The sequence below is a fragment of the Protopterus annectens genome, chromosome 2.part0, assembly GCF_019279795.1.
Source record: "Protopterus annectens isolate FY-2018-M chromosome 2.part0, PAN1.0, whole genome shotgun sequence".
Lineage (NCBI taxonomy): Eukaryota > Metazoa > Chordata > Ceratodontiformes > Protopteridae > Protopterus > Protopterus annectens.
In genome coordinates this window covers 1,100,170,489-1,100,194,325 of record NC_056728.1, presented here as the reverse complement: position 1 = coordinate 1,100,194,325, position 23,837 = coordinate 1,100,170,489, and the positions used below count along the sequence as shown (strand labels likewise).

At 37.6% G+C, this 23,837-nt stretch overlaps 1 protein-coding gene across 1 annotated transcript in view; it reads right to left on the bottom strand.

The window, feature by feature from the left end:
* Nucleotides 1-23,837, bottom strand: part of GIMD1 (GIMAP family P-loop NTPase domain containing 1) — a 167,497-nt gene that overhangs the window by 58,013 nt on the left and 85,647 nt on the right. The gene's annotated exons all lie outside the window — the stretch shown is intronic.

Genomic DNA, 23,837 nt, shown 5'->3' with positions numbered 1-23,837 from the left:
ATTTATTTATGTGCTAACCTCATTAAGGTGGGCTTACTCAAAGACATTCCCAAGGATTCATTAACAAGATTGTACATATCACACTAAACCTAAATATTTTAGAGAGCTGAGCAATAGTGCTTGTTGAATATGCAAGCCTATAAGGAAGACTGTACATTAAGCAGCACTTATTAGTGGCCAGAAAAGCTTCTAGCAGCTACATTGAGGTGCTGGTTCTGATAAGCTCAAGCACAAAATATAATGAACAGGGTGTAAATAAACTCAAATCAATAAGCAGGCACTTGCGGACAGCGCAATATAAGGCAAGGGCAACCTGAAGTACAAAATTAAGAGATGGGGAGCTTAATGAGGAATGCATAGTTATATATAAAAGTAGATTAATGTAGAAACACCATTAATTAAAATTATTGATAACTACAGAAGTAATCCTGTCGTCTTAGGTACACATATACAGAAGGATGTGAGAGGGACACAGCTACAGTGTAACAATGCAATGTAAATGTGATACATATATAATGATGTTAAAATGGAGATAGGAGATACAGTTGGTGAGGACAGCAGATACATTAGGTGACATTGCATATACTGCAGGTAGTGCAGATTAGGTGTGTATCCAGAAAGTTATATGTCATAACACACATTATGTTGCCCCACCACACAGCTATCATTTAAAAATGTAATCAACTCTCAAATTGTCATCCTATGCACTTCAGTAAGGGATTTTATTGTCACTTGTAAATATAAGAAGCTATTTTGTAGGTAAAATTGTCTTAACAAAGCATGTACTCTATAGGAATGTGCATTATACAATAGTTTGGATAGTTATACAAATCTATGTACTGTTTCCACTATGTATTTTCTGAAACATGCTCAGAAACATTTGTACTCTTAGGAGTACATTGAGTATGGGTAGCTACACCTGTGGTGCAGACGTATGGCAGCATGTGTCTGGTGATGTATATTGTGAGAGTAATGAAAGGAAATAATTTACATACACATGATTGATGTTAGAAAATACATGCAGGCTAAAGAACTGTAACTTTAATTACCTTATTCATAGGTTCATAGGTAGGTACTAGGCTATTGGCCCTAGGGCCTATACAAGCCTAGCCAAAAAGGTACCCTGGCTTTCACCACCCAAGAACATTATTTTCCTGTGCCCCTGTCGAGCAGAGCCACAGAGGTGTTCCCCGGGGTAAAGTTCCTATTTCCCATCCAATCATCAAGATTTTTCTTGAAGACTGCTAATGAGGAGCTTTGTAGTTTGTTCCAGAGTATGGGAAGTCTCTGGGACAGGAATCTATCCCTCCAGCATGTTTTTTTTTTATTGTGGTGACAAGGTTTAGGGCCCTAGAGCATGTAGCTCAGAGAGATTGGGATTTCTTTAAGTGAAGCATGTCCAACAGCTCTGGGTTTGACATAGCTTTGTATGTTAGGCAGAGATTGCCTCTGAGTAGGCGATATGTGACGGAGTAAAGCTGGAGTTTTTTTAGACGGTCTGCGTAGGGCATCTCTTTGAGGCCAGTAATCCTCTTTGTGAGGTATTTCTGCTGTCTTTCCAGTTGTTGTAGATGTCTTGTGAGGTACATACAAAAAGGGGCGTTGTACTCTATAATGGGTCTAATGACTGATTAGTAGAGGGGAACAATGACCTCTTTTTTCCTGGATGAGAAACCTTTTGTGATGAGGTGTGCCACGTAGAAGCATTTCCTGACTATTGTGGCGATGTGATTATCAAAGGGGAGACTACTGTCCACCTGTGTCCCAAGGTCTCTTATCACACTTTTGGTGTAAAGTAGATGACTACCACCTATGTGGTAGCTCATGGGTACAGAGTTTTTACCAAAGGGAATGACAATGCACTTTTTGGCATTGAACTTGAGTCCATGGCTTTGACACCAGGCATCTGTCTCAGTGAGGCCCTTTTGTAGGATGTCCATATCGTTAGGAGTTTCAATTATGGCTCCTAGTTTGCAGTCATCTGCAAACTTCATTAGCCAAAGACCTTCTGTGTTAGTCTGTACTTCAGAAAAGTAGATACCAAACAGGAGAGGACCCAGGACTGAACCCTGTGGTACTCCACTTGTCACTGGTCTGAAGTCGGATTTGGAGTCTGCTACTTTCACAGTGTGAGTTCTGTCAGTGAGCCAGTCGGCAACCCATCTTGTGACATAGGGATTTATACCTAGTTTAGTGAGCTTATCTATAATTGCACAGTGGGGGATGGTGTCAAAAGCCTTGGCGTGATCTAGATAGGCTGTGTGAACCACTTTACCCTCGTCTATGGCTTTGGTGACTGCTTCAAAGACGTCAGTCAGGTTTAGGAGACATGATCTGCCTTTTACAAATCCGAACTGGGAGGGGACTGGAGTTTGGAGATTACCAATGTCTTTGTTTATAAGTTCCATGATGATACATTCCATGGCCTTGCAGACCAGGCTCATTAGGCTAATGGGGCAGTAGTTCCCAGGGTCCGTGGTGCCTCCCCATTTGTGGAGTGGCATAACCATCGCTCTGCACCATTCAGTGGGCACAAAGCCTGAGGTGAGGCTATGATTGAACATGGTGCTTAGGTGAGGTGCCAATTCATTCTGTAGTTCATGCAGAATGCAGCCTGGGATGTTGTCAGATCCCATGGATGCTGTGTTCTTGGCTTTGGAGAGTGTGGTTTTTACCTGTGCAGCCGTGTATGTGTATGAATGAAACAATAATGAAGCTGTAATGGCAATGCACATTCCTGTAACAATGGTGAAATACTGACCAAGCTCACGCTATGAAATCATTCTAGTACTAGTATTTAATATAAACATGAAATAATCATTGGTGGCAGCTATCTACATGTTGTGAATGGTAGGAAGTGTGACCATTCATACATGCTGTGTAGGTATGTAGTGCAATCCAGAAGAACACGACACATACTGTTCTGCTATACATACTTACAGTTGCCTAACTATAGCAGATGTGAGATGTATGTACTTGCAAAATGAGGGTTCTGGTCATATCACATGTACTAACATGCACGTAAAGCAAGGCAAAACTCCTGAGTACTCAATCCCTTACCAGCTGGATTTGCTGTGTAAGAATGTCAGTATATCAATACACATAAGATGTATGTGTGTGTGTGTGTGTGTGTGTGTGTGTGTGTGTGTAATACAAATTGTGTGTAATACAAATAACACAAAGGGATAGACAGCCCATACAAGACTTAGGTAAAACAAACTTACATGGCGGTAAAACTGTATAATGACAGTTGCAGGGGAAATGTATCAACTGTTGTTATAATTAACTGAGTGTGATGCATCTATGAGAGTATAATCAATCATAGAACTTGTGTCCTTCCTGCTCCAACTGCCACACCATACATGTTGAAATACACATATGAATGCAGTATAGCCTCATGTTGAACATCATGTTGAGCATCATATTTAGTCATAAAGTGAGCTTTGTTAAGCACATTAGTAATACCATCATGACAGTACAGTAACATGAATCACAACCATGTGAAATATTAATGTGTATTAGTAAGTGAACAGTTGAAAATTTATATTTCACATACACTAATTCTACCTTTGCCTGTAAGAAATGTTGTTATCCTGTACATGTAGGTCAATAACTCCACTGGGCATATGTTGGCAAAGCCAACCTTTCAGAGTCTAATTCAATTTCTTTTTGGCAAAGAAGAACAAATTACAAGAACGATGTCATTCGATTATTTTATGTACTTTGTGCTAAATGGCTCATACCTACTACATTATACTGGGCATGCTCATGTGAAAGTACATCACTGACTACAATAACATCAACTAAACAACATAAATCCACATGGAAGTATCATAACACAGATCCACTCATACTTTGTGACAACTTTGCAGCATGACACACATTAAGAACTGATGAACAAGCCTTTATTGCCTTTAAAGCCTTTTTCTGTGAACAAAATAATAAAAGGTACACATAAATGTGTGCATTAAATCATGCAATACAGATTAGTATTTTGGAGGAACAAAATAATGCCTGCATACATTCTCTGACATACTCATCAGTTACATCTTGCCAGACTCGACCACATACGAGTGGTCAGATCTCAGCGAGAGAGGCGTATCAACCATTGATGCCACAGACAGAAGCATATCTGAAAGCATTATATCAGTGTTCTTTTGGAATGGTTATGGCTCCTATAACATGGAGTCTGACCCCTAAGAGGTGCAGCCCTCATACTGTGCCATATCTCCATTCTTAGCCTAAGCCACTCCTGTCATGTTTGTCTGACAGGCATTCCTTACAAGATTGAAACAGCAGCCTGTCATGCTTCACACTCTACAGCACTGTGTCTTAACTGCATCTGCCATAGGAGATAGCACTGAACATGTGTCAGAAAGAACACATGTCAAGGTATGAACTAAGAAAGGCTTTTTATGGTCATATATCCAATGCAAATTATTCTGAGGGATCAAAATGTTTTACAATGTTACTGCTCACACAAGTGTTAGGTAACCATATCACTGTCACTGTCGGTTGGGTAAACAACTGTTCTCTGTCCATATTGTTTTGCACATAAACATTCCCAGATTTGAACCAATGGTTATCTGACTACACAAGTTATAGTACTCTGCATTAACTGCATGTGCCACAAGAGAGGTCTCACCACAAGCATCACAGAACACCTGCCTGACTGGCTGAAAAGACTTTTTGGAACTATAAGTGATAAGAAGAATTGTTTATCTTGTATGTGTCATGTTATTACAATCACATTATGTTGTCCTTTGTTGTCCTTTGGTGGATTTGAACTGATGCTTACATAAATCCACAATTTACAGGACTGTGCATTAACTGCATGTACCATAGACAAAGTCTTACCATTACTGTAAGACAGAACATATTTGAAGGCATGACATTATCATTGTGTTGCAAAGCAGTTGTCTGGGCTAAAAGGGACTGAAAGTAATGGAGGTGCCCTCTCCCACTGTAATTGTACACATTAAAACTGTGCTGGGCATCATTCACCCCTAACATTAGAGTCACACTCATACTTAGTCACTGCTGGTTTCAAACAATTATCTAAGTACACACGCTACAGGATATTGCTAACTGCACACATCACAGGAGAAATGTACTTACCACTGTGAGCCATCATTGTAGTGGTGCAAGGCAAATGTGGGCCTTAAAACCGATTGGAAAAGTGATGTGATTAGTCTCTTTGGGTTAATACTACCCTGAGATCATTTTTTTCTCTCCTAAGGCTTATCACATTTTAACTTGAAGCTCCCCATTTTGGCTACTAGATGACAACATACTAAAAGGAATTGTAGTATATTGTGTCCAAGATGTCCTCCCTAGCAGTTAAAGCACAGAGGCTCTGAAAACACCTTATAATTTAAGTGTATTTCTAACGGGCAAAAGCCAGGTCCTAAGGGCCTGCAAATCTGATTATATCTTCTCACTAAACAGTCTCTGAACATACTGTGGGAAGTGTATTACTTACCTGCAACTCATCAGTTTGTCTGATTTTTTTTTCTCATTCCATTGACTCTTCTAGTGGGGCCAGTCCACTCCATTCACCCTCCCTATGCTTGGACTCATTCCACTCCCTACCCTACCCCCATTCTCACCCACCCCCTATTTCCTTAGTTTTCTACTCTCTATACCACACCCCTTCCTATCCTTCTAACCAACCCACCCTCTCCAGCTATTAACAATCTGCTCTTCTTTTCCACACTCCCCACAACCTCCTCCCTTCTATTTTACACCATATTAACTTTTCCCCTCCCTACATCTTCCTACCTTATCTCTAACTTCCATACAATTACTGCATTTAAATACCCCCATCCCTCACTTTTTGGTACATAATCTGACCTACCTGTTTAAGTCACACACTCTACATCTCCACCTCTGTTTTTACCTCCATCATGATACGTGTATATCTTAACATTACTTTTCTTACTTTCCCTATCAACTTCTTACCAAACTGCACCAACTTATAAAATACCACCGCCTACTCTCACAATCACTCATATTACATGTAACTCCCTACACTTACAGCTGATTACTCCACCTCTCTTTCACCTAACACCATCACACTTCTTCAAGATTAACACCTCGCCATGCACTCCCTCTCCTCTACTGCAAGGTTAAGAAGGACTGATATCCTTGACCTCTTTACACACTTTATTACTTTCATGTATACACTGTTACTGGATGGGGACATCCATCCCAGTCCAGGGCCACCTACCTCTACCTCTCATATACAGACATCTAACACCTCACCTCACTATCTCTTACCTTCCACTCCCTCTTCCTCTCTCAAAATATTAAATATTTACTCTTTAAATATTCAAAGCCTAGTAAATAAAATTACAGGGCTGCATTCCTGGACTGCTAACTTTTCCTCCCATATCTTAACCCTGTCAGAAACCTGGTTAAACCCACATGCTACAAATACCTAAACTCTACCTACAGGTTATAACATATTTTGCATTGACAGAATTAACAAAAGGGGTGGAGGTGTTGCCATCCTCTACTCCGACCAACTTAATATCTCCCCACTCTTTATTTCTATACCTCACTTTGAGTCTGCTGAAATTCTTATTGTATATTGCCACCTTAACTCACACAAAAAGTCCACCATAGCCTCTATGTATATCCCACCAGAGAACAACATTTCTATCCTTGAGAACATAATCTCATGGATCACCCAGCATGTCCCATATGAAACCATTATCCTTGGTGACGTTAATATTAACTGGAATGCAATTTCATCTACACCTCCTAGTCTTAGAATCAGTCATCACGGCTTCTACCAACTTATCTTCTCCCCTACCAGGACTAACAAAATCTCTTTACTGGACCCACCCTAGACTGGATTCTAACTTCAGAACCCAACCTTTGTCATAATCCTGGGATTCTTCCGAACTCTTTGAGTGACCACTCTCCCACTTTCATCCACAGATTCTCACAGTACCCACCAAAAGACTCTAAGCTCTAAAACCCTAAATTGTCCAGCATAAACTGGTCCTTCCTTAGTCACCTCCCACTCAATGAAGCTGTTATGCCTTTCAATCAGATATTTCTAGACATACTTAATTCATTAGCACTTACCAGACAAATCAGAATAAAATCTAACTTTGCCCCTTGGCTCACAAAAAAAGCATTCTATTATGCATAAGAGGGACAGCATATGAAAATATTGGGTTCAAAACAAGTCCCCTGCCCTACTCTAAAATACAAAGAGCTCAGAAACCTCTCCAAAAAACTAGTCAACAATGATAAGAAATATTTTTTGCTCCTTCAAATACAACCCACATAAGTATCCAAAACAGTTCTGGACAGCCATTAATAATCTTCTTTAACCTGGCAGCCCTACTACTCCTAACACCTTCCCACATAACTCTGCAACTGAAACAGCCTCTCTCCTAAATAACTATTTTATTGAAACAATCCAAAAACTAACTCAAAATAACACCTCCTCTACCCCTCTTTCAACTCCCAACAAACCACCTTCCAATAACTTCTCATTTAAACCAGTACCCACCACCTACATTAAATCTCTCAAGTCTAAACTCAAACCTTGTTCCCCCTCTGTTAATAAATTACCTTCCTTCTTTCTTAAAATTGCTGCAGAATCTATTGCCTACCCCATCTCCTTACTCATAAATTGTTCTATTAAAGAAGCCTGTGTCCCTGATATCTGGAAATCTTTCTTTACAATTCCACTACACAAGGGCAGAAACTGTACTGACCCTTATAATTATAGGTCCATTGCCATCCTGTCCCCTATCTCCAAAATTCTTGAGAAGTGCATATACACCCATCTACTCAAACACCTGCTTGATAATAACCTAACTTCCACCCAACATGGCTGCAGACCCCAAACAGTAGCTGAGGCCCGTGACAACAACATGCTGATCTCCTGTCTATTCCTAGATCTTTCTAAGGCCTTTCATAGTGTTTCTTACTCTAAAGTTTTAACTAAACTTTCTGACCTCCATCTTTCCAGCTCCTCCATAAGGTGGTTTTCCAGCTACCTCTTCAATAGGCAACAATCTGTTCACTGGCAAACTGTATATTCTCCTTTCCTCCCAGTCAACACAGGGGTTCCTCAAGGATCTATCCTGGGCCCCCTCTTGTTCAATATCTTCACTAACAAACTACATTCTGCCTGCAAACCCTCAACTTTATTACAATATGCCAATGATTCAGCATTTATCACCACCGCCATTAATATTCTTAATCTGCTAGCACTCACTCAAGACACCTTCTCATCTGTCGAAACATGGCTCTCAGATAATCAACTACTACTAAATCCTAAAAAATCAAAACTCTTTCTTTTCTTCCCAAGAACTCTGGCTCATCATAAATCCTCCTTTACTATTACCTCCCTTAATAATACTATCATCACAGCTGAACCTCATACTAAACTACTCGGCACCATAAATGACGACGAACTTAAATTTGACCTACACATCCAACAATGTATAAAAAAAAAAAAAAAAAAAAAAAAACACGAGAAACCTGGACTACTTTACAGAAATCAAAAATTCCTTACACCCTCCTCCAGACTCTCTCTTGCTCAGTTACTTCTCCTACTTTAATAAAAAACAAAACAAAATACTGAAATCAGTAAAAGCCACAGGCTGTTTAATGATCCACAAAAGAACAACTAAGCGCTTTTGCCAGACAACAATAGGCTTCTTCAGAGTTGTTCAAAATTTCACATAAATACATTTAAATACTGACCCCAGTTAGCCTTCAGCAAATTAATTAACCCATCCAATTAAGCTCCCCACAATTAAAGACAAAGAATGCATTTAAATAGAGTCATAACAAAACAGTGTAACACTCTAAAAATAGTAAGTAATATCCAAAAATTCCTACAATTTAGCATAAAGGTTGAAGTTATTAGTTAAACATAATTTATCAAACAAGCAATTAAAGAAATTTAGTCATGTCTTAATTTCAAAAAAGGCTTGTTGGAAATAAAATCATTCAAGCCTGGAGTCATCATGGCATTTAAACATAACTGCCACTTCGACTCCTTTGCTTCCAATATAATTTTACCATCACCACCTCATTAACATAAACTTTGTCTATTATAAAAAATATATATTTTTTTAAATCGGCACATTTGGAGGTATGCATGAACTAGGCATTATGTACATCTTTGTTTTTTATTGCTCTCCGATGTTCACCAATTCTGTTCCTCAGTCTCCAGGTAATTTTTCCCACATAAAACCCAGGACAGGAAAGGAAAGTAGCCATATATACCACCACTGATGAATTGCAATTACATTTACCTGGACATTGGATAGACAATTCATGACTAGCTATGGTCACATAAGGACCATTGTTAATGTACCTACATGTCCTACAAGCACCACATTTTGACATAAAGGATTTATAAGTACCTTTATGTCCCTGCCTCTCCAAAATACTCTTTATGTTCTCCCCCTTACTGAAAACTATCTGGGGCTTGGGTCCTAGCTTAGACAACATGTCTGTTTCAAAACATAATTCCCAACATTTATTAATAATATCCACTATCTTGGGAGCAAACTCATTGTATCGAATAACCATAGCATTAGATTTGTCCTGATCCTTCTTATTGACTTCTATTCCCTGTTCTAAATTTAAGATAGGGGCAAAGGAAGATGTTCTTTTGTGCAGAACCTCTTTTTTGATGCTAATAAGAAACTTCAAAGGGTACCCCCTATCCAGGAATAACCCTATTAACTTATAAATTTAGTTTTTAAAAATTTTGTCTACACTAGTCAGTCTTGAAATCCTAACCATCTATCCCTTAACCACACTACACCTTTGGTATCGGGGATGTTTACTATTATAATAAAGAAGGGTGTTAGAAAAAGTAGGTTTTCTATATACTGAACTTTCCAATGCCCCTTCTCTCTTGGTCAAATGAATGTCCAGGTAATCAATTTCATCCTGTTCCCATTTACTCGTAAATCTCAAGAAATTTGTTGTTCCATTTAAATAATTAACCAATTCATGAGCTTTATGTGCATCCCCCTTCCAAACAATCAGGATATCATCCAAACATCTGTTATATAACAGGATTTTGTCCTGAAACTTGGAGTTAAGAACATGTTTCTTCTTCCAATCTAACAAAACCAAGTTGGCAAAAATGGGAGCACATTTGGCTCCCATTGTACTCCTGCCACTTGGTGAAAATTTTCACCTTCAAACATTAAGAAATTATTGTTGAGAATGATTTCCATAAACTCAACCAATAATTATTTTTTTTCCAAATCCAACTTACCTATACTAGATACACTCTCTCTAAATATTTCCATACCTCTATCATGATGTATAACTAAAAATAAATTTACATTGATCGTTAAGAAACTATACATATAACTCTTGACATTCCTATATTTAACCAATCTTTCTAGACAATGCCAGGAATCTCTGATAATATGTTCCACTTCCTTTACTAAAGGTCCTGCTTGTCTGTCTATCCATGCTGCCAGAGGTTCTGTCTTTGAACCCCTATCTGCAACTATAGGTCTAAACGAAGGATTGGTATTACTTTTATTGGTCTTAGGAATCCCAAAAATATGTGGAATTACTGGGTTTCTGACTGTTAAATACTGTAAATCTTTTTCATCAATTCTTCCTTTTAACAATTCTTGTAATAATATTGCCCTATTAACTTCATGTCTAGACACTCTTTCATAGGTTAAGGAATCATTTAAGATGTCTTCCATCCTAGCAGAATAATCGATCTGCCGCATTATAACAATCCCCCCACCTTTATCAGGGGTCATTATTCACAGATTTTTATCATCAGCCAGTACTTGTAATAGTTGACTTTCCTCCTGTGTCAAATTATAGTCTATCCTTTTCTTACCCTTTACCAATTTCTGAATTTTCCTTTCCCATGTTCTTTCAAACATGTTTATTTCAGAAATAGTGGAGTGAATAAAAACACTTTTCTGTCTAAGTTGACCATCTACATGACATTCATCCCTATCTTGGAAGAACATCCTAAGATTCAATTGTCTTGTATACACCTTTAAATTTAATAAAATGTCAGCTAAATCTGTGCCAAAACTCGGCATGAAAGACATTCCTTTTTTCAAAAGATCAAAATGTTGATTAGTCAATTCTATTTCACTATAGCTGTAAATAGTGAAGCCATCCTTTGTAACAACATCACATTCAAAACCATATTCATTTATTACAGCATTTTCCACAAAATATCCATCTCTAGTAATAAAATGGTCTAGCAATTCCAATTCCTGTATTTTTCCCCTTCCAGGATCTCCCCTGGTAAAAGTTGTTTTCCTGATTCCTGCCATACACATTGTTTTGTTGATTCAAACTGTTCCTGTTCACCTGATTCCTCTGGCGTTTGGACCTCCTGGGAGGATCCCCTTCTAAAAAATCACCAGCTCTCCCACCATATTCATCATTATCTAAATCAACATCCTGATGCACAACAGTATTTCTATTAACTGTGGACATGTTTCTATCCATTATTTTCATTAGGTTTCTGAATGTTTGGATATGCCACATAGTTTTTGAAAAACAACCATATCTCGTGCTAGCTTACATTTCTTAATAGTAACGTTCTTTTTAACAAAATGTTCTACATCCAATAACACCTTATTATAACTCGCTTTATAAGGTGTAAATAAAGCATCATTAATAATACTTTGATTGAGTTGTGAGATCTGATTTTGTTAATGAAAGAGGTGGTGATGGTAAAATTATAGTGGAAGCAAAGGAGTCGAAGTGGCAGTTATGTTTAAATGCCATGATGACTACAGGCTTGAACATTTTTATTTCCATCAAGCCTTTTTTGAAATTAAGACATGATCAAATTTCTTGAATTGCTTGTTTGATAAATTATGTTTAACTAAGAACTTCAACCTTTATGCTAAATTGTAGGAATTTTTGGATATTACTTAGTATTTTTAGTGTTACACTGTTTTATTATGACGCTATTTAAATTAATTCTTTGTCTTTAATTGTGGGGTGCTTAATTGATTGTGGGCTGGGTTAATTGATTTGCTGAAGGCTAACTGGGGTCAGTATTTAAATGTCTTTATGTGAATTTTTGAACAACTCTGAAGAAGCCTGTTGTTGTCTGGCGAAAGTGCTTAGTTGTTCTTTTGTGGATCATTAAACAGCCTGTGGCTTTTACTGGTTTCGGTATTTTGTTTTGTTTTTTACCTAGTTTCAGTGGTCTTTTTGGCTGGTTTTGTTTCTTTGTTTTACTTCTCTTACCTTGCCTACTGTGCGCTGCCCCAGTAATTACTAATCTTCAATCTACTCTTATGTCTAAACTTGAACAAACTTACAATAAAATAGCCAGATTTGCCACTAACCTTCCTCACCATTCCCATCACTATCTTACCCTCAAGACACCACTCAGGCCTGAATTCTCTCATCAGCTACTGCTTCCCCAATTATATATCACTCACTCCATTCTCTATAATCCCTCTTTCTGCCCCTCCATCTCCAAACTAGTATCTTACTAAACTCCCCTCCAACACCTTCATACCACTGACAAACAGCTTCTAGACATTTACAAACCCAATGAGAATATTGGAAAGTCCCTGTATAAATACTCAGTAGCTCACACCTGGAATACACCCCCCCCCCCTCAATATAAGAAATATTCCCCAAAAACAGTTTAAAAGGAGCTAAAACACTATCTTCAAAACACCTGGTCCTGTCCATGCCAAACCCCCACATAACAACAACCTTACTTTATCACCTTATACTTTACTCACCTTTATTTACCCATAGCTAATTAACTCTTTATGGTCTTATTCTCACTGAAATACAACTTTGTTGCTCTGCTTATTATACCTTGTATTATTATACTTATTTGTTTATTGTATGCCATTGTAAGGATGTTATACTCTTTTTATTGAGGATTTATGTAGTGACCTACTTCTTATTCTGTACGTTATGAGATTACATTGTTAACTTCTAGGTATTTGTCTTTTGTTCTTTGGAGATTTTCTCCTTGGGTCTCCACTGCAAATGGGCCTTGGCTCAGTTGGATCATCCTGGTTAACAAATGTCAAATAAATAAATAAAATGAATATCTTGCATGAGCAATATGTGTTGCATAATTCAGTCATCTACACAACTATGGAATCTCTCACACACACACACACACACACACACACACACACACACACACACACACACACACACACACACACACACACACACACACACACAATGCAAGATTCAAATTCATAACTAAGTCCAAAAGCTCGTGAACATTGTAACACTGTTACCTCATATGACAATTCAGTTAGACTGCTGAATCTTACACAAATGCACTCTATAAGCACTTACATGAGTGCATGGATCATGCTATCCCAAACAGAACCAAGACGCTATCCTCCAAAACAAGGAAGCCAATCTGGTGGTCCCCTGCCATAAACAAACACTACAACAGAAGGAAGAAACTGTTGCAAAAGAGAGTAAAATCCCATGAGTGGAGGAGCTGCCTGGTCAGCCTCAGTAAGAGGATGAGATCCCTTATAAGATCCTCCAAAGCTAGCTACGAAAACAAAATCTCCACTGATTCTAAGGGCAACCACAAAGCATTCTATAGCTATGTCAAGAATGTGAATGTCAACACCCAGATCTGCTCTGAGTTAAAGCACAATGAAATGAAAATTACAGAACCAACTGATATTGCCAACATCCTGGCAGACAGGTTCAGTGCTAACATTACCCCCCCCCCCCCTCACCCCCTACAGGGCCCATATCTATACAGGAAGAATGCAAAGTCCCTGCAATCACATCTATGCAGGTAAAAGCTGCACTCTGTAAAACCAAAAACACAGCATCTATGGGAATGGACAACATCACAGGCTACGTTTTACACGAACTTCAGAACGAACTGGCTCCCCACCTAAGCACCATGTTCAATCATAGTCTCACATCAGGCTTTGTGTCCACTGAATGGCGCACAGCAACAGTTATCCCACTTCACAAAGGGGGAGCCACCACTGATCCTGGGAACTATCGCCCTATTAGCCTGAGGGTCTTGTTCTGCAAGGCCATGGAACTTATCATCATGGAACTCATAAACAAAGACATTGGTAACCTCCAAATGCTGGACCCCACCCAGTTTAGGTTTGTGAAAGGCAGAGCATGCCTTCTGAACCTGATTGACTTCTTTGAGGTAGTCACCAAAGCGTAGACGAGGGTAAGGTGGCTCACACAGCCTATCTTGACCACGCCAAGGCTTTCAACACCATCCCCTATTCTGGAATTATAGCTAAACCCACTAAACTAGGTATAAATCTCTACATCACAAGATGGGTTGCCAACTGGCTCACTGACAGAACCCAGAGTGTAAAAGTTGCAGACTCCAAATCTGACTTCAAACCAGTGACAAGTGGAGTACCACAGGGTTCAGACCTGGGACCTCTCCTGTTTGAGATCTACTTCTCTGAAGTACAGGCTAACACAGAAGGCCTCTGGCTAACAAAGTTTGCAGATGACTGCAAACTAGGAGCCATAGTCAAGTCCCCAAATGATGTGGACATGCTACAGAAGGGACTCACTGAGACAGATGCCTGGTGTCAGAGGCATGGCCTCAAGCTCAATTCCAAAAAGTGCATTGTTATCCCCTTTGGTAAAACTCTGTACCCATGAACTATCACATAAACGGCAGTCTACTTAATGCCGAATTTGTGATAAGAGACCTTGGGACCTAGGTGGACAGTAGTCTCTCCTCTGATAATCACATCTCCACATTAGTCAGGAAACCCTTCTATGTGGCACACCTCATCACAAAAGGGTTCTCATCCAGGAAAAGAGGTCATTGTTCCCCTCTATCCGGCACTCATTAGACTCATTATAGAGTACAACGCCCCTTTTGGAATGTACTTCACAAGACATCTGCAGCAACTGGAAAGGCCTCAGAAGTACCTCACAAGGAGGATTACTGGCCTCAAACAGATGCCCTATACTGACCGTCTCAAAAAACTCCAGCTTTACTCTGTAACATATTGCCTACTCCAAGGAGATCTCTGCCTAACATATAAAACTATGTTAAACTCAGAGCTGTTGGACATGCTACACCTTAAGAAATCCCAATACCTCCAAGCTACATGCTCTAGGGACCTAAACCTTGTCACCACAATAAACAGGACATGCTGGAGGGATGGATTCCTGTCCCAGAGACTTCCTATACTCTGGAACAAGCTACCCATCTATTTCAAGCAAAGTTCCTCATTAGCACTCTTCAAGAAAAATCTTGATGAGTGGATGGGAAATAGGAAATATACCCTGGGGATCACTTCGGTGGCTCTGCTCGACAGGGGCACAGGAAATTAACTTTCTTGGGTGGCATAAGCCAGGGATCCTTGTTGGCTAGGCTTACTTAGGCCCTTAGGTACTTACATATGAACCTATGAACCTATTTCCTGATGCCACAGGATAAGGCTTTCTGCAATGTTGAGATAAATCACGTTTCAACAAATGGATTCATCAATGGTTAACAAAGCAGGTGTCTGGCCTAAAACTGATACAAAAGTGATGTAAGAGCCCTTTGCAGCTACATATCTACATATCAGATATGTGGATCAAGCCACATGTCAAGTGCCAAAACCCTTACACAATTGAAGGGACTATGGAAACACTCTGAAGCAAGCGAGTCTGTGTATAGCATACTTCATAACACAGCTACAACGGAAACTTTCCATATGATGTACATTCAACTCTGCAGTGTGTTCAGCATGGTATAATAACTGTTATCTCATATGACTATCACTTTCTGTAGCACAGAGATGCTAAACATAGTTGTGCAAGGGGCAACAAACTAACGCAGCAGAAGGCAAAAACTCGTCAGTCTTTGTCATAAGACATGAACTGCCTTTTAGCAGGAAGCAAGACAAAACTAAAAACTGAACTAAATCCAAAACGGAAGAAAGAAAACACTCCAACACCAGGAATAAAGTTAGCGCTTTCGTTTACTGTTTCAGCAAACTTCTTCAGACAACTGACAATCAGATTAATAACCATTTAAATAGACAATCAGCCTTATGACATCATATGTTAAGTACATAACAATAAGCCAACATTTAAAGGACCCATAAGCAATTCATTTTAAAAAATCACACGTTAGTATACAAATACATAAAAATGCAGGTATTAAATATACAAAACCAACATTACTCCTAATATATATATATATATATATATATATATATATATATATATATATATTCATATAAATACAAGCATAAACATGAATATAAAAATATATTTATATACAAATAAAGGGAAAATTCATCTCAGCAAAGCCCTCAATTTTAAAATACTTTTAAAGGAAATAGCTTCATTTAAACCTGGTTCACTAACATCATTCAATTTTACTTGCCAAATCAGTTCTTTTTCATCCAGTTTTAGATCACTAGGACCCCCTCTTACATTTTCATTAACTTTTTCCAAAACTAAGAAATTAAATTCATGTGAGGGATAGAATTTAATATGCCTAGCCAACGCATTTTTCAAATCTAATCTGCTTATAGCATATATATGTTCATAAATCCTGTTTTTCAAAGGCCTTTCAGTTCGGCCGATGTAGAAAGCTGAACAACAATTACACAATCCCAAATAAACAACCCTTTTAGTGTTGCAGTTATACTTCCCCTTAATAGGTATACAGATGTTCCTTAGAGTAACTTGCTTTGTCACTTTAATATATTTACACCACTTGCATGACCCACATTTGGACATACCACAATGTGGGCCATACACTGCAGGTGAATTATTTTCCAACAACATCTTCAGGTTTCTGCCTCTCTTAAAGACAAACTTAGGTAATTGATCCAAATTTTTATTTATCATATTATCCTCCATTATAAAAAAACTATTTTTATTAATAATTGATTGCAACCCATATGCATCCATGGAAAAAGTAGTAATAAAACTGGTTCTAAAATTATCACTATTCGAAATGCTCTGAACCTGGGTTACATCACATAGTTCACTGCCACTGATATTCAAGCTGGAATCATCAATATTACCAACACCCTCATGTTGTTTAACAACAACTGGTAGTAATGGTGTAAATATGCCTGATAAGCGTTTATTGCTTACTTCCTTAATAAGCTCATCGATTAGGGACTTTGGGTAACCCCGCTTAAGAAACATGTCCTTAAGGAGGTTACATTCGTCTTCAAAGTCTCTATCCAATGTGGTCATTCTGGCTGCCAGCACCAATTGACCCTTGACTACACTCCTCTTTTGAGAATAAGGATGGCAGCTAGAGAAGTGTAAAAATGCATTGGAATAGGTTTGCTTCCTGAAAATCTTAGAAATATATTGTTTTTCACAACATAGTTTGATCAATTCAATATCCAAGTAGGAAATCTTATAGGGTTGAAAGTCCCATGTAAATTGTAGGAAGTCAGTGAACCCAGTGATGTGGTCAACGAATAACTTTGCAGACTCAATATTTCCCCTCCAAAGAATGAATATATCGTCCAAGTAACGGGTATACCATGTAGTCTTCCCTAGAAACAAATTATCCTGAAATAAAAAATGTTTCTCCCAATAGGCCATCACGACATTCGCGAAGGTGGCCCCACAAGGCGATCCCATGGCTATACCCGTTCTTTGTAGATAGAATTGTTTATTAAGGAGGAAATAATTATTACCCAAAATCAATTCTAATAAATAGATGATGAGGTCAATACTGGACCCCTCCATGTGATGCTCCAGTAAAAATTCTCTAACCCACTCACATCCATAAAAAAAATATTTGCAAATATGTAAGGATTCTTTGACTTTTTGGACACAATCAACAATATTCCCTTTAGAGAGGATGTCAATTTTTTAACCATAGATGTTTGTGACCTTTATACGGTAATTCCCCAAGATACTGGATGTGAGTGGGTTAGGGAATTTTTACTGGAGCATCACATGGAGGGGTCCAGTATTGACCTCATCATCTATTTATTAGAATTGATTTTGGGTACTAATTATTTCCTCTTTAATAAACAATTCTATCTACAAAGAACGGGTATAGCCATGGGATCGCCTTGTGGGGCCACCTACCCGAATGTCGTGATGGCCTATTGGGAGAAACATTTCTTATTTCAGGATAATTTGTTTCTAGGGAAGGCTACATGGTATACCCGTTACTTGGACAATATATTCATTCTTTGGAGGGGAAATATTGAGTCTGCAAAGTTATTCGTTGACCACATCACTGGGTTCACTGACTTCCTACAATTTACATGGGACTTTCAACCCTATAAGATTTCCTACTTGGATATTGAATTGATCAAACTATGTTGTGAAAAACAATATATTTCTAAGATTTTCAGGAAGCAAACCTATTCCAATGCATTTTTACACTTCTCTAGCTGCCATCCTTATTCTCAAAAGAGGAGTGTAGTCAAGGGTCAATTGGTGCGGGCAGCCAGAATGACCACATTGGATAGAGACTTTGAAGATGAATGTAACCTCCTTAAGGATATGTTTCTTAAGCGGGGTTACCCAAAGTCCCTAATTGATGAGCTTATTAAGGAAGTAAGCAATAAACGCTTGTCAGGCATATTTACACCATTACTACCAGTTGTTGTTAAACAACATGAGGGTGTTGGTAATATTGATGATTCCAGCTTGAATATCAGTGGCAGTGAACTATGTGATGTAACCCAGGTGAAGAGCATTTCGAATAGTGATAATTTTAGAACCAGTTTTATTACTACTTTTTCCATGGATGCATATGGGTTGCAATCAATTATTAATAAAAATTGTTTTTTTATAATGGAGGATAATATGATAAATAAAAATTTGGATCAATTACCTAAGTTTGTCTTTAAGAGAGGCAGAAACCTGAAGATGTTGTTGGAAAATAATTCACCTGCAGTGTATGGCCCACATTGTGGTATGTCCAAATGTGGGTCATGCAAGTGGTGTAAATATATTAAAGTGACAAAGCAAGTTACTCTAAGGAACATCTGTATACCTATTAAGGGGAAGTATAACTGCAACACTAAAAGGGTTGTTTATTTGAGATTGTGTAATTGTTGTTCAGCTTTCTACATCGGCCGGACTGAAAGGCCTTTGAAAAACAGGATTTATGAACATATATATGCTATAAGCAGATTAGATTTGAAAAATGCGTTGGCTAGGCATATTAAATCCTATCCCTCACATGAATTTAATTTCTTAGTTTTGGAAAAAGTTAATGAAAATGTAAGAGGGGGTCCTAGTGATCTAAAACTGGATGAAAAAGAACTGATTTGGCAAGTAAAATTGAATGATGTTAGTGAACCAGGTTTAAATGAAGCTATTTCCTTTAAAAGTATTTTAAAATTGAGGGCTTTGCTGAGATGAATTTTCCCTTTATTTGTATATAAATATATTTTTATATTCATGTTTATGCTTGTATTCATATGAATATATATATATATATATATATATATATATATTTTAGGAGTAATGTTGGTTTTGTATATTTAATACCTGCATTTTTATGTATTTGTATACTAACGTGTGATTTTTTAAAATGAATTGCTTATGGGTCCTTTAAATGTTGGCTTATTGTTATGTACTTAACATATGATGTCATAAGGTTGATTGTCTATTTAAATGGTTATTAATCTGATTGTCAGTTGTCTGAAGAAGTTTGCTGAAACAGTAAACGAAAGCGCTAACTTTATTCCTGGTGTTGGAGTGTTTTCTTTCTTCCGTTTTGGATTTAGTTCACTGTTTTTAGTTTTGTCTTGCTTTCGTGTTTGGATTTATGGAGGAATTTGTCACACCAACTTCGCAGGATTTATTCAGCAACAGTGCCCCGATACCATCATTTGGTTCTAATTCAGAATCAGGGGCCATTTGCAAGCTTACTGACTTGATTAATCTACTATTGCAACGGGTAGAGAACCTGGCGTCCCAAGTTGCGAGTATTCTACCCTATAATTCCGGTAATGTTTTGGCTTCCGGTAATGCTTTGGCTTCCAGTGCACCAGCACCTGTGGTTTGTGCTCCCTCCAGGCTGCAGCCAGGAACCTCAGGATCGCAGGATCGAGGAAATATAGCAGCAGGGGGCTCTTCACACAATGTAGCCGACGTATCTCAAAGACCAGGCGGGTCTGGATCTGTCTCAGCACCCTCAGAGACTCGCGTACAGCGAAATGATCAGAATTTAGTGGAAGGTCGTGTGGTATTAAATCATAATGCTTGCGACACTAACAGCACAATGTATTTGAATCAAAACGGCCCCGTAAGTACTGCTTTTGCTGTTCCTAACTTAAATGAATGGTTAAAGGATGCAACTAGCTGTTTCGATAGTAATTCAGCTGCTTCCCCTAATTCTAACAGCAATGTTATTGATACAAACTTGACGAACAACTTGAAGGTGTTTGATTTAAAATTATTCCGCTTCAAGAAACTGCAACTGGAAATACAATACCTGAACGAATGCATTCATAGACAACAAGTGCCCAAAGGCCTCAGGCAATGGCGTTTTCCTTCGGGGTTAATTTCCAATTCCAGTTTTCAGAAGGATTTGCTTAACTTATTTGATAGGCAAGGTGTTGAATTTATGCAGGCACTAGTAAAAAATTATTTTAATGAAGTTGAAACATTAAAAGTGGATCTTAATACTTTGGACTCTAACATTCATTCTGATAAAGACTTTTCTAGGTATAAGTATGATTTTGTGCACATTTTTTCAAGTATAGACAATGCCCTTTCTAAAATCAAGGAGACTAAAATGAAAAAATTGAAGAGGGATGCTAATGCTTATAGTATGAATTTAACTTATCCTATGCCTCCTGGTTTTACTACTTCTAATATGTTTAGGGACATGAATAATGGCCCTAGTGCTTCTAATACTGTTCCTAACAATATTTGTGGTAATAATGAGGTTAATAACGTCAGAGATGATGAAATTTTCGATGATGACACAGTAACCATGACCCCAGTTGTAAGGCGTAGTGATAGGTTAGCTAATAAGCAACCTAACAACAGAGGGGCTAATAATACTAACACCAACAACTCATATAGAACACCAATTCAGGGTTTTCAGGACAGGAAGAACAACAGAGGTCATCAGAATCAGGTTCATCAACAAGAGCATTGGAAAAAGAAGGGGCAGAACAGGAAGAAGAGGTGAATGTTCCCTTAATCTGTGACTTACCTGTTAATACTTCCTTCTGTGAAACTATTGGTCCTTATAGTTTTGATAGGAGTAAAATGTCAATACTATGGAACAGTACGCAAGATTTTAGGGTCTTTAATTTTTCTAATTATACACCTGACCCATTACTTATAGACATTTTATCTAAAGGCCTTACCTTTGTGCCATCATCTGGAGGGGATTTGGCTATGAGCATACTTGACCTAAAATCCTTTACTAGGAAATTGAATTTAAATGTTCTATTAGGACCCAATAGTAGTTTAATTTCTGATTTTAGAGTGTCAAGTATTTTCAATCCACCACTGCATCCATCTATCTCACTTTTTGAAAGAATATGTGAGAATGACTTTAGGTCCTTGTATAAAAATAAAAGACTTCCCAACATTAATACCTTCAATTTAACACAAAATGAAAGAGAATTGTTATTTAATTTGAAATTTGTGGACATACGTATCCTTAAACCGGATAAAGGCGGTGGCCTTGTGTTCATGGATAACAGTGATTATATACAACGTATATCTTTACTTTTAGATAATGATGCCTATATAGAAGCCTCTTTGAACGAGGTCAATGGTGCATATCAATGCATCAATGGATTTATTCGTGACTTATTCTTGGATGATAGAATTGATATTGATTTATTCAATTATTTTACCATCCCACACCCTCTGATACCTATTCTATTTGGACTACCTAAAATTCATAAGAGCATAGATAATCCCCCATTTCGACCTATAATTGATGGAAGGCAATGCATTACATATGCATGTGCCAAATTTGTGGATGTAAAATTAAAGGAAATTTTGAAAAATGAAAAGCAAATATGTAAGGATTCGTGGACCTTTTTGGACACAATCAACAATATTCCCTTTAGAGAGGATGTCAATTTTTTAACCATAGATGTTCGTGACCTTTATACGGTAATTCCCCAAGATACTGGATGTGAGTGGGTTAGGGAATTTTTACTGGAGCATCACATGGAGGGGTCCAGTATTGACCTCATCATCTATTTATTAGAATTGATTTTGGGTAATAATTATTTCCTCTTTAATAAACAATTCTGTCTACAAAGAATGGGTATAGACATGGGATCGCCTTGTGGGGCCACCTTCGCGAATGTCGTGATGGCCTATTGCGAGAAACATTTCTTATTTCAGGATAATTTGTTTCTAGGGAAGGCTACATGGTATACCTATTACTTGGACGATATATTCATTCTTTGGAGGGGAAATATTGAGTCTGCAAAGTTATTCGTTGACCACATCACTGGGTTCACTGACTTCCTACAATTTACATGGGACTTTCAACCCTATAAGATTTCCTACTTGGATATTGAATTGATCAAAGTATGTTGTGAAAAACAATATATTTCTAAGATTTTCAGGAAGCAAACCTATTCCAATGCATTTTTACACTTCTCTAGCTGCCATCCTTATTCTCAAAAGAGGAGTGTAGTCAAGGGTCAATTGGTGCGGGCAGCCAGAATGACCACATTGGATAGAGACTTTGAAGACGAATGTAACCTCTTTAAGGACATGTTTCTTAAGCGGGGTTACCCAAAGTCCCTAATTGATGAGCTTATTAAGGAAGTAAGCAATAAACGCTTGTCAGGCATATTTACACCATTACTACCAGTTGTTGTTAAACAACATGAGGGTGTTGGTAATATTGATGATTCCAGCTTGAATATCAGTGGCAGTGAACTATGTGATTTAACCCAGGTTCAGAGCATTTCGAATAGTGATAATTTTAGAACCAGTTTTATTACTACTTTTTCCATGGATGTATATGGGTTGCAATCAATTATTAATAAAAATTGTTTTTTTATAATGGAGGATAATATGATAAATAAAAATTTGGATCAATTACCTAAGTTTGTCTTTAAGAGAGGCAGAAACCTGAAGATGTTGTTGGAAAATAATTCACCTGCAGTGTATGGCCCACATTGTGGTATGTCCAAATGTGGGTCATGCAAGTGGTGTAAATATATTAAAGTGACAAAGCAAGTTACTCTAAGGAACATCTGTATACCTATTAAGGGGAAGTATAACTGCAACACTAAAAGGGTTGTTTATTTGGGATTGTGTAATTGTTGTTCAGCTTTCTACATCGGCCGTACTGAAAGGCCTTTGAAAAACAGGATTTATGAACATATATATGCTATAAGCAGATTAGATTTGAAAAATGCGTTGGCTAGGCATATTAAATCCTATCCCTCACATGAATTTAATTTCTTAGTTTTGGAAAAAGTTAATGAAAATGTAAGAGGGGGTCCTAGTGATCTAAAACTGGATGAAAAAGAACTGATTTGGCAAGTAAAATTGAATGATGTTAGTGAACCAGGTTTAAATGATGCTATTTCCTTTAAAAGTATTTTAAAATTGAGGGCTTTGCTGAGATGAATTTTCCCTTTATTTGTATATAAATATATTTTTATATTCATGTTTATGCTTGTATTAATATGAATATATATATATATATATTTTAGGAGTAATGTTGGTTTTGTATATTTAATACCTGCATTTTTATGTATTTGTATACTAACGTGTGATTTTTTAAAATGAATTGCTTATGGGTCCTTTAAATGTTGGCTTATTGTTATGTACTTAACATATGATGTCATAAGGCTGATTGTCTATTTAAATGGTTATTAGTCTGATTGTCAGTTGTCTGAAGAAGTTTG